Below are 11,982 nucleotides of genomic sequence, written 5' to 3'. Positions count from 1 at the left end.
TGCTTCCAGTGGCTTTTAATTTGGATTCACACCTGTGACTTGTTAAATATCAACTGGTCAGTGACTGGTGTCCCTCTTTATCCTGCCCTTGCAGCTCTTCCCTTCTCTCCTCTTGTAGTTCACAGAAACCATTGGGGGTTTTGTCGTGCTGTTTTCCATCTTGCTTTGTCCCTCTAGAAGCGTTCTAGAAGACTGGAATAGCAGAAGTTGGAAGGTAGGTAGTGAAACAAAGGAGGAGGGAATTGAGAAGGAAACGTGAGTCTTTTTTTGTTAATGAACAACAATGCCTTTTATTAATTCCTTGAACACATATTCACTGAAGAATAAAAACAAATTTCCAGAGTCTGTTTATCTTGGTAACACATTTGTTTCAGAAATTACTTGGGAGTTAGCTGGAATGAATATTACTTAATTGCAACCTGTTTGCCATGGAGAAGGATGAAGACAGAGTTGCAACCAGCCAARCATTTTTTATAGTGTTTTTTGTGTTGTGTTTTCTTTTTTTTTTTTTCAGGGTAAGCATTGCAGTCTTTTACCTTGTCGATCACACATAATTAGTGCTTTCTGTGCTCAGGGTTTTCACTGTCATGCAGATTTCTTGGGAAAAGGCATGTTCTCTAAGGCCTCAGTTGTTCTGATGAATTAAATAGTTTTGCTGTTCAATTTAGTAAGGGCAGACTCTGACACAAATTACATGTGTGTGCTTTCTGCAGTGTTTGCAATGCKACTTTGACTTTCATGGGGTTTGGGTCTGGCTCCTAACGCCCACTATTATAAACACAAGTGATCCCTCCTAATAAAACATTTGGCAGTATTTGCCATCAGAAATGCCTCTTTGCAGAGTCTGTGSTATTTTCTGCCTTCTGCAGGCTATCACTCTAAATTTGTATTTAATTGGCACCTATGCCCTGCTGAAACTGGCATCGCACCTTGTCTGTGGGCTCAGTGCCACGCTGACAGATGGACAGCAGTGCTGGTATGCTCCAGCCAGCTTTCACCTTGTACACTAGTATGAGTGGCTGCATTTTCCTGTCCAGGTCTGCAGATTTGAAAATCTTAGAGGGACTTTGATGTTGAAGGAGAGAGGATGCACCAGGGTTTTCTAGCTCTGCAGTGGGAGTCTAGGAAAATGTACTGTGGGAGTATGAAGCAGATATTTAGCAATGGTTAGCCAGGGCTGCTGTTCAGAGAGAGGATTACGTTCATCTCCACCCTCAATTAGCTCTCCACAGGGCACACTCTGACTTTTCAGTGGCATTATTTCCACGGCTAAGCCAAGTTCCTTGCAGAATACCTCTGCTGAATACAGAAATCGGGTCTGTCCTGTATCCCGTGTAGGAGCCTGTCTATTGTGCTCAATGGAAGCTTTATAAAGACAGCTTTGCAAAAGAGCATCATTCAAATGGCTATTTAACTCCTCAGTGAAGAAGGTAAGATGTTCCAGAAAGGAAAAAAGAAAAKAAATCAGTAATTATGCTGTCTTATTGTTCTACAGCATTTAATACACATTTCAATACTTCCTGTTCAGCGTTTCTTTTCCTTTCTTCGGGCAATTAGCTGCTAAGACAYAAACATAATAAAAGCTAAACTGTACAAGAGAGGGGTTTTCATCCTCTTGCTAATGCAAGAACAGACCTTAAATCTCAGCCTGAATGCTCTTTGCAGATTGACAAGGGGCGCGTTATTCCAAGTCACTCCGTATTATGTGTGAAGAGTGCCCCAGCTGTGTCACCGCTGAGGTTAAAAGGTGTTAGTGGCTGCTTCTTTTTAAACCAGCACAGTAAATGAAAGTGAACAATTAAGGAAGAAATTTGGCTTGCTATCTCCGCATGCTGCGCTTTATTGTGGCGCTGCCAGCTCCTCTGAATGAAAATACAAGAGCAAATTAAACAGCTTTATGAACTCGCAGGAGGAGCAGTTGTTCTAGTGGCTTTCATACAAATGTCTAATTAATTCTTGAAGTAACCCAAATTGTTGTTTTGTGATCTGTGAATGGGAATTTGTGAGGAACCTGTGCAGATGAAACTAAGTGAAAGGAGAGCTGGGATTTAATGATTAGCTGGCAGTTTGCACTTGCTGGGTCCAGAAAATTTTAGTTATCGTTCTCATTAATATTGCATTACGAAGTTAATGAAACATTTGGGTGAATATGTTATAAGTAATAAGGCATTAATGTTATTTTTTGATCAGTCAGTTATGCTAATGGGCATCTGTCATTTTTTTTTTTTTTCCAGCAGTGTTGATTTGAATTCTTTGGGCAAATGCTAAAATAAACCCCAAAATTTAACAAAAAAAAGAATCTGTATTTGGCTAGTGGATCTGAATTTTTTTTTAATAGAAAGATAATGACACTTTGGGAGAAAAGCTGGCAACTGTATAATTTGTTGTCTTCTTTTCAATGTTTTAAGAAGCCTCAGTACAAAATTTTTAAGAGGTGTGTTCTTTTTGTTCATGTCAAGCCCATGTGAAATTAAAAAAAAATCCCTGAGAAAATTGATATAAAATATTCATTATTCATTTTCAAAGCATGTTTTGAAATTATTGAATTATCAGAAATTATTGAAAAACTACGTATTGTGGTATTCCTACTCACTGCACACTGCAGTGTCTTATTCCCCTGGAGACAGCTGAATTAATGTGGTGTCAAGCAATAGCACACCTTCAGAGGCAATAACAGTACAAACTCCAAAYTCTCCTTTCTTCTAAGCGTCTTTGGTGCGTATAGCTGTACATTTTTATAATCACAGAAGTGCTGTTCTTTTATGTATTTCAAAGACAAAGTTAACTGGGTTTAGGTAAGAGTTGACCACGTCTCTCTCGATGTCCTTTGGCACACAGAAMTCCATCAATTATGTGTGTACATTTTCTTTAGGAGGTCTTTTTGTAGTGGACGATGGTAAAATGTAAACAGCAGGGAAAAAGCTTGGCCAGGGTGCATCAAAGCATCTTGGAATGTGCAGACAGCCCTAGGTGTGAAAATCCTGCACCTCGCCAGTAGGGACACTGAAAGGAGTTGTGCTTGGAGAAGGGAGAGATTGCTTTCTCCATTCTCTGTTAAATATTTAAACCTTGTGATTTCCCCCCACTGTATTTTCATTTAAATCTGGGAGTTCTTTTTTGAGTAAGAACCTAACCACTGTTTGCATTTGTGGCACGTTTCTGACTAAGCATAACTTATATGTTTGAATTTGTTTACTTAGCAGTATTTTTTCTTTCTAAATGTCTGCCTATGCGTATTCTTGCAACAACTTTGTTGAAGATTGAATTAAGCTCTTCCTGGATTTAAAACAGTTGGATTTAATTTGCTGTTTTCATAATGGAGATACAACTTAACYTCATGTTGTGTCTCTTTTTGATAGCTGAGGAGTGTGGGACAGGTTTATATTTCCATAGTTCAGTCAAGTGTTATCAGTCTGGCCCATAAGATGGAAGTGATTTCTTATAAAAGCAAATCTCCCCCACTTTTCTGAGGTTTATTATAAGCCCCTCAAGTCCTTGATTCTTGTCATTAGTTGTAGCAAAGAATTGCTTTGCTTAGAAAAAAAAAGGCAACAAACTCTACTCTGTAATAATGACATAAAATAATATTCAGCCATGATGAACAAAAACAAAAAGCCTTTGTAGAAAAAGAAAAGGTCTTGGAATTTTTGGGAGAGAAAAATTCTTTGCTGTCACTGTGTGTGTTGCACTGGAAAAGGCCCTGATGTAGGGGAAACACCTAAATATTGCCAGAATGCAGTAACCCCCTGAATGGATAAGTTAATATTGTCATGTATGGTGATCTRTAATAGTAATCTATGGTGATCTATAGTAGTAATTATTAATTAATGGATGTGGACAGTGTTTCTTGGAGAAATGGTGGGAGATGGGCAATGYCTGGGTTTGATCAGGTGTTTACCACTACAGCAGATTGTCAGTGCTCAGCTGAATTCATACCAGATCYAACACTGATCCTATATGTTAAGGTAACCTGTAACCACAGCTGTAATAGCAACTCTAAAATTGCTTATTCTCTGCCCCTAATGTGTGTGCAGTGATACATTCACAGGGGATAATAATCAGGCTTTCCTATGTGTATATTTGTGATGAATGCAAGCTTGTGTCCCACAGGAACATTTTATTTAGTGGGAGAACTTCAAACTCAGGTAAAAAAAAAYATAAGGGCTTAAACTGGAAGGGATTACCCAATGTAATTTATATTTTAATATGAGAGCAGGCTCTGCTTTTTTATCAAGCAACAATGGATGAGTTYTGTATGGCCACCTGCCTGTTGACAGTGTTCCTCTGAAAACAATTTGGAGGAGAAAGAACAAGCATGTTTTCCTATCTCATGTAAACCTGTGATTTAAAATACATATGAATAAGTATATTTCATAGACTGACTCCAGGAACTGAAGATGTTGATAGCATCAGGGGCACTTGATGGATCATGACGTTGTCTAATTTACTGCATTTGACCATATGGAATTTTTTCTAAGTTTTTTTGAGACAGAATGTCAGAAATATAAAATAGTGAAAAGCTTGGCTTACTTATGTATGTTTATAGGGCATAAACCGTTGTGTGGGGATGAACATTCACAACCCCTAGGGCAGTGAATAAGGCTGGCATGTCTAAGTTTCAAAAAAGTGTGATTCACATGATTCACACATATAGATGGATTAATAGACATACATCTATTTTATAAATATATAATGCCTAAAATATATTTATATTTAACAGAGGTAATAACTCTTTGTCAGATCATCACTCTGGCAGCACATTTGAGTTTGTGAAAGGCTGGAGCAGCACTGTGTGCTTTCAAACAGTCAATATTAGTTCAGCCACCACGCGCCAAGCGCAGCCATATGTGCTGCAGCTAATTCTRCGTAACCCCTTCAGCTTTCTGTCACAGTTATTGCTAATGCACTATATTATTTTCCCAGCCCTGTGACTYGCCCCTGTGTCCCACAGGGCTGGCGGTGACAGCTCGGTAAAGACACTTAATGCCTTGCAGAGCCGCGTGTCAGCTGCAGCGCCGTGCTCCGTACCTTTGTTCCATGATGGTGGTGGCGCTCCATGGCAACCTGGGCTTCCCAGCTGGGCCAAGGGCTGCCATGGCCATGGAGGCCAACTGGGAGCTGTCAGAGCCTGTGGAAAATCTCCAGGAAGGATGYGAGGTGCACTGCACACAAAGCAGGGGTGACAGGAGCTCTGCCCGTGCCGGAATCGCCGCTAAGCCCTCATGAATATGCTCGAGTGTTGCCAACAGCRTGCCTTTTGACAAAATACTCTTTCCTATTGATTGGGAGCCAAGGGCAAATATTAATTTATAATGTAATCAGAGGCACAGCCCAGAGTCGCTCCTGTGCATGGCAACTGTGAGATTTGAGGGGAAGATTTTCTTATGTAAATGAGAGAGKGTTAATCTGCATACAAAGGGATTTGGGAGCGATTTTAGACCAACTGCTTCTGAAAATCGCTCAGAGGAGAACCTTCCCTCCTTTCACTGCCTTTGAAATCTGCCCAGTGTCCCATAGAAATATGCTACTTCTCCGATGAACAAAAGGTAAAATTCAATGAAAATCTCAAATTAGACTTTAACCCGACCACCCTGAAATTGCACAATATAATGGAGTTCTAATTAAAGAAACAAACTAATATTAATCAGGTCTTAAGATACAATCAGTCTTCTAGTTCATCACTTGCTCTTTGTAAAGCTAAATAAGACCCATTCACAAATCCATTCCTGAAMATCTTTAACTACACCTTAACTCTAGTAATATGCTTTGTAGTAATTTAAGACTTCCAGTAAGTAACTCACTCAGTTCAAGTAYGAACACTGGGAATAGCAATTTAGGGGTTTTTTTCCCTACCAAATTTGGGTTAGCCCTGATTACGTGAAAAWTTTTCATGAGCATTGTGATGTGGTATTTTATGATTGCAAAACTCCTCAACTTGTTGGCTTGTGCTATTCATGAGTTYCACTCCTCTGCCTTCCCTCAGAGTTTTTGTATTAGCCAGCCCTGGTATCTGAAATCATATTAAAACCAAGAAAGGTAARATGTTGACATAGAAATACATCCACTGCAGAGCAGTCTGTACCTGGCTTGTTGGTGATTACTGGACTTTGCAGATGAAGACTTGAGAGCATCTTCTTAATTTTGAACTTATGTTTATGGCTTTAATTTCATTTTCTGTGCTTTAAAAAAAGTCCGTTTCTTTATGCTAAGTTTGTTATTTAATACAGAGAAGTGTTCGGACTTTTTCCTCTTCTCTAACTCACAAGAGTTGCTGAGACRAAACAGAGATTGAAGGCAAAATTGYTCTTTTGTTTTTAATCTCAGTAATAATTTATCTGTCTGCAAGACTCTATCTTGTAATAACAAATATGAACCAAGTATTTTTTGGAAGAAGTTATTTCAAATAGGAAACCYAAAAGTAACATAACCAACAGGAATGTTTTCCTGCCTCCTAGCCTGTAGTTGTGGGGACAGAACAGTGCAGGGACTTCCACTTTACCATCTCTGTTTATGGATCTGAGGTGGCCCCAGTGCAAAGCGCTTCAGCCCTCCCTTTAATTGAAAGCAGCAGGAGGGAGATTGACAAAAACTGACCTCAGGTCCTGACCCACTGTCCTTTAGAGCCACCTGCTATGGGAATACACTTAGATTTGTGTTAGAAGCAGATGAACAAAGCATTTAAAAAGACACRAATGTGGAGGTTTACTGCTTCTCACACAGCTTTGCGAAACACCAGGGATGGCATTGTGACATCTGTGAGCCCTCTGACCAGCCCATGCTGGGGTATCCAACACCATCCCATTCAAACTCAGCAACTAAAGGGCTTTCTCCCCACAAGGAGCACCAAACTAACTAAATATTGGTCTGATTCACAGAATCTGATGTATCTGTTTAAATAGTGTGTTTCTGAAATGTAATGGAATTGCTTCAGTAGCACACTGACCACACTGGCACATGCTGCAGTGGCCAAAATGTATTAAAACATCAATTGAATAAATTAAGGAGGAAAAAAAAATCTATAGCAAATATAAGAATTAAAGATACAGATTTGACCTCAGATGTAGGAACCTCCTCAGCCAGCGTCTGCTGCAAGATGGGCAGTCACACCAGAGAAGCAGTTCTTTATGGCTGAACTGTTCTCGTCCTTCCTTTTCCTTATGGATGTGTTCAGTACTAAGCTAGAAAAGTATCTGGTTTGAAGCACTCTAACTTTTATGGKTTTTATGGTGTTTTTTTGTTTRTTTGGGTTTTTTGTACTTCAGCTGTTTCTTCCTTCTTATTTTGCAGTTATGTAGCTGTTGGTTGMCTCTGTGGGCCAATGCTATTTCAAGTATTGCCATTAGTTTGCATAGGCAGCAAAATTATCCCCCTGAGTTCATAGTTTCATTGTCTAGTGGCTTCCTCCGCTGCTATTTATTACCCGAGGGTTTAAAGTTTTCATCTGAGGCAAGGGAGTTTGCTGAGCAGGGATAGTTGGAGTGCACAAGGTTAAATGCTTTGCTGAACTGGTGTTCCATTGTCTCTATTCACACACACAATTCTTCCTCGGTTATGAGGGGAAAAACTAACAACTTTTATTTAATATGCAACCCAGTTTCAGAATTCCAGTAAATTTGCAGAGCAGTACTTCCTGTTCATGCAAAAGGCMCTGAAAAATGGCTTATCCTTACTTGCTTTTCATGTTCTGCATTGACTCTGAGCTGTCATGGAAAAGTTTGCAGGATTCTGTCCTTAGTTCAATGTTTGGCCTGAAGTGGTTAGTGACCTTCTGCATCAGTAGTTTTGTTTTGCAAGGGCTGACATGAATTTTACTTATCTTGACATGTGCAGATTAAGGTGYTCTTTGCTTCATCACCCATGAGGAGTAGCATCCTGAGAGAAGGATATTGTGTCAGCAATTTTAGGGACATTGGAGGTCTCAGTATCTACATCAATTTTGCYGCCATTTTGTTGGGTATTTTAGAATGCCAGGTTGAGGCAGTGAGATGTGACYGAGAGAGAAAGAAAACCCTTTTGTAGTGAAATACTTCAGCCACTTTRCAGGTTTCTTAGTGTGTCTAAATCTGGTTATTATAAAGAATATCTGATAGTCTATTTTTCCTTTGTGCAGGAACATATGGTAAAGAGAAAAAACTCTCCATCACATTTGACAAAAAGCACCCTAAACCAATTGAGAGTATTGATGTTTGAGAGCCATGAGCTTCGACACAGGCAGAATTTGTATTCAACACTAGGTTTTTACTCATGCACTTATAGAGCAGTTATGTTTTTATTTGAGAGAGCAGCTTTTTAATACTGTCGTTAAATTTTATCTTGTTTGCCTAAGCTGAGACATAGCAGGGTTTTTTTAAAAGAAATTGTGGATAGGATTTTGATATGACCTTATCACTCAACATACGGTGATACAGATGGAGAGTGAAGTCACAGCTGAGTGACAACCAGGAACGGACTGGAAATGAGCAAAGCCTTCGATATGCAAAGAACAGAGGAGAAAACCATCTGYTTTAACAGTTTTCTGATGGACTCCCTTGCAGGCTGCATGTCAGGTGTCTTCTGGAATGGTTGAGAGCAGCTTTATTTCCTTCCAGTTCTAAATGGTACTGAAATGTTAACAGAGTGTCCACAGTGGGAAGGGATCTGCCATCCCAAATCAGGGATCTTCAGGGTAGACTTGCATTGTCATATTCTCAACAACTTGACCAGAAAGTCTCTGGGGAGCAATGGCTCTGTTCAGAGAGCTGGTTCCTCCTAAAATAGATATTTAAGGTGGGCCATGTACCTAAAGTTACCTGTATTCCTTTAGTGTTTATAGACATTTAAAATAAGGTTAGGTAAATCCACTCTTTCCTGTGCTCAAAGAAAAGCAGAAGATGGCGTTTCAACAGAAGATGGAGTTATGTTATCCTACCCGAAARTTGTATGCCCATGGAGTTATTTTTCCAAGATGTGGGAACTGATAAGCATTTGGGTTGTTTTTCTTGTTTTGCTTTGGGTTTTTGTTGGGATTTTTTGGGGTGTTTATTTGTTTGTGTTTTTTTTCTTTTTAGTTCTTTTGTGTTTTTGTTGCTGTTTCTTTTCAAGACTAAATGCAGCTGCGAAGTAAATTAATTTAGGAAGCGGAATCTGCTTCCACAAAAGTACTTGTGCAGTAAACACGATGTTTTATTCAATTTAAAGTGTTTACTGAGGATATGTGTTGATTGGACTTGGATGACAAATTTATAATATCTCAGCAATCTGAGGAGTTGAGGCTAGAGCTCACAGATTGGGCATGGGATGTGGAAGGTACAAGAAATTCTACATTATTTTCCTGCATTCAAAGACTGTTTTTGAGTGCTCTTGAGGGTAAGAGGATAAACTTCATCAGAAAGCAGGGTCAATTTATTTGTAACAGATGTTGGAAGCCCAAGAGCTGTAGCCAAGTGAGATTGGTTTTGTACTCTCATGAGCTTTGCTCACCAGCCAAGATTCTTGACATGAGAGTGCATTCTCAATGATCAATTAGCTACTTTGTTTTATTTGCTAATTTGCTCCCAAATGCTATATCCAAACTGCTTCCTTCACAGCTGCCACAATCTCCTGCTTCCCTCTACAACTCATTGTGATATATTCCAAGTATTTTGCAGCTCTGAGTGCACCAAAATGTAGCTGCACTGTCCAATCAATGGCATGGGGTAATATCCAGCAGCACAATGAGAGGATTAATGACTGGTTCTTTTACTACAGTTTGTTGGTCTGTAAGGTGCTTTCCATTTCAAACATCTCATCAGCTTCAGCTTTGCACCTGTGGCACTGATCTGCTGCAAAGCCCTGTGCTGCTCAGTCATTGCAGGTTGAACTTTTTATTGTAGAATAAATGGGCACTGGCTCATCATTCATTGCAGAAGAAGGTTGTTTTTCTCACTGTATTGATTCTGTTCTTCAGCAGCAGCTCAGGTTTCATTTTTTTACACTATGTTCTCTGCCTTGCCACTCTCTTCTTTTCATACCCCTGTGTTCCACACCTCAGATCTTCCTGTATATGATGGTGGTCCCAAAATTCACCCCAAATAAAAGGCAACATCACCAAYACTTCTGGGAAATAAAAGTGAAAACTAAATGCAGGTAATTTCCTGCTTGTCTTTTGCTTTTCCAAGGGAGTACAAATCCTATACCAGCCTTAGTGAATGGGCGTGTAAAGGACAGACCTCAGCTGGGCAGTGGCTTTGCAGTGAATCTCACCCGCTGTGCTTTGATGTGTGGGCAGGTCCAGCTTTTATCACATGGCACAAGATTGCTGAAGCAGCTTTATACAGGTGGTTTCACTGCAATAAAAATAAATTTATTTTTACTGCTTTAGAGCATCTTCAATTTATCCTTAATCTCGAACTTTCTCTCTGCAYGCTCTGCTTAAATTTTCAGATTGTTTTATTTATTGAAATAAGACAAGGTAGCCTGAATGGTGCCAAGGAGAATTATCAAGTTCTGAAAGAGAATTGTAAATCATGCTAAGGGAGGAAAAAAGAAAGAGCCAAACTTGGTCCTTGTTATTTCTAATGTCATCATGTTAACTTTGAATGCAGTACCTAATAGATTTAGTTCACATTGTTTCATACAGTACATGGAAAACTGTCAATAGATATATAAAAAAAAAAGATTGATGGGAAATGTCACCTTAAATTCAATAGGTCAGCTTCTCAGCTGGGGTAAAATGAAACWTTGTGAATTTCCACCTSTTTAAASACAGGCTTAGTATATTCACAAATGRCTTTCTTACAGGTTTATACAGCCATGTAACTTTCTAGCTACATTTATTTCTTTTTATTTCTTTCTAAATTCATCCTCAATTGATGCACATCTAAAAACCTATTCAAGATCAGCAGTGGAAGAGTGTGAAAATTCTGCTCTGACATGACTTGAGATGAATTCTTCATATCAAGTTATTAATAATTCTGGAAAAATAAAAAAWATATTCCCTTCATAGCTGTGAATTTACCTTAACTTCATTAATTCAGGGAAATTTTGCATGGAACCTTTGCCTTGTCATCCTATCTAGGTGGCCTCAGGCATGCCATATGATCTATAGGATTTTTTGGAGATGACTCCTCCCAAAAATGTTAATTTTAAACAAATTTATGGGTCAATCTGTTAATGCTGTAGATACTTACATTTCTTCTTTCCTTCCCCACCATGGGGCATTATAAGAATTGGAAATCTGTGGATTTTTGACATTCAAGTGTGCTTGAAATGCAAAATATAAAATGCAGGTAATCTGTCATTAGGAAGAATTTCATTTAGGAAGAATTATTTTTTTTTAACTTGTAGTCTGTATCTGCCTCCAGGTGATGACAAGTGGAAATGAGACTGCCCCTTATTTTGCTGAATAAACTAAAGGCTATTGTTTAAATGTTCTCTAACGACCTTCTAAATCTTTACTTCAGTAGGTTTCTGCTATGAATAACGACCCTGACCTTCCTGGCTTTTCTCAGGGTGTGAGGTGCCCTCCAATACTCCCGGGACCAGCAGGAATCTGTCCTTAAAGGAGCCCCACTGGGAGGCTCGATTTCCCCCCACACCCCTTCCTTTCCCTCTGCCCTTTAAAGTGGTAACAAGCCCTTTTCTGGAGCGTTTGCTCCTCACGGCAGTGTAGGATATTCCCCRGCTGGAATACAGGAAATCCTTTTGCAGTATCCCTAATTTCTTGGAGTTTCAAACTGGTCTGTAATATATGGTGATCTTCCATTAAAAATAATTGTTTAGAGTGAGCTTGGTAGTTTTACCACCTGCAGGTTGCTGTTAAATTTTCAGGAATTAGTTTGGTGAGTTGTATCCAGTAACGTAGCACTTCATACTATGTCCTTATATTTTAGGGTGTGTTTCATTATTGTTAAGTTTTATGAAAGCTAAAAACCTCTCTTGTATTTCATTGCTTTTGAAATGTAATGATAAAATTTTAACATAAACTTTAGATGGGTAATCTCAGCCTTTGCTTCATGAGGTGCA

The sequence above is a fragment of the Malurus melanocephalus genome, unplaced genomic scaffold, assembly GCF_030028575.1.
Source record: "Malurus melanocephalus ecotype Western Australia unplaced genomic scaffold, MMel_1.1 scaffold_396, whole genome shotgun sequence".
Taxonomy (NCBI): Eukaryota; Metazoa; Chordata; class Aves; order Passeriformes; family Maluridae; genus Malurus; species Malurus melanocephalus.
Note: the sequence above shows the minus strand (reverse complement) of the source record.